This window comes from Cystoisospora suis, assembly GCF_002600585.1.
Source record: "Cystoisospora suis strain Wien I chromosome Unknown contig_2155, whole genome shotgun sequence".
Taxonomy (NCBI): Eukaryota; Apicomplexa; class Conoidasida; order Eucoccidiorida; family Sarcocystidae; genus Cystoisospora; species Cystoisospora suis.
In genome coordinates, this window is record NW_027154954.1 from 12,256 (window position 1) to 12,852 (window position 597).

At 45.4% G+C, this 597-nt stretch overlaps 1 protein-coding gene across 1 annotated transcript in view; it reads left to right on the top strand.

Moving 5' to 3' along the window:
• CSUI_004582 (3-hydroxyisobutyryl- mitochondrial) overlaps positions 1–597 on the top strand; it is a 6,972-nt gene that overhangs the window by 3,950 nt on the left and 2,425 nt on the right. The window lies entirely within an intron of this gene.

The window sequence follows — 597 nt, forward strand, 5'->3', positions numbered from 1 at the left end:
GCGGTTTTCCAAGGATAGATGGCGTGTGTGTGTATGTACATGTTGGCGAGGAGAAGACGATTCCATCTCTTCCGCTGTATTCACGAAAGAGGCAAGTCCTCATAACCGAAGAAGACGTTTTTCGAGATTCTCTTTGCCTGGTTGTCTATGTACGTAGTGTATACACTTACATACTACTACATACAGCCATACATACACATCCACACGTATCCTTTCAAGGTGTGTAGAAGACCACATGCAGCATATCTCTATGATCGTCCTCTCCTTCTCAGGTCTAGGTGTGCATGCAACATCGTCCTTGAACCCACCTCAACAGAAGGGCACTGACAAGGAGAGATAGAATATAAAGTCGTCACCGTTAAGGGGGACTTTTTACATGTGTGTGAATGTCTTTGTTGTGCCATTCTAAGAGCTTTTCGGGTTCTTTTCGACAGAATCGCAAGGCTCTTGTCTCTCATCTTCTTTATGTTGTTTTGTGATGCAGATAGAAGGAGGCTTGCCACCTGAGAAAGCGCATGCGGAAGTGCAGCGTGTTCTGGAGAAGTTCCAGGAGAATAGTGCATGTCTTGATAACCCCCCTTCTTCTTCTTCTTCTGC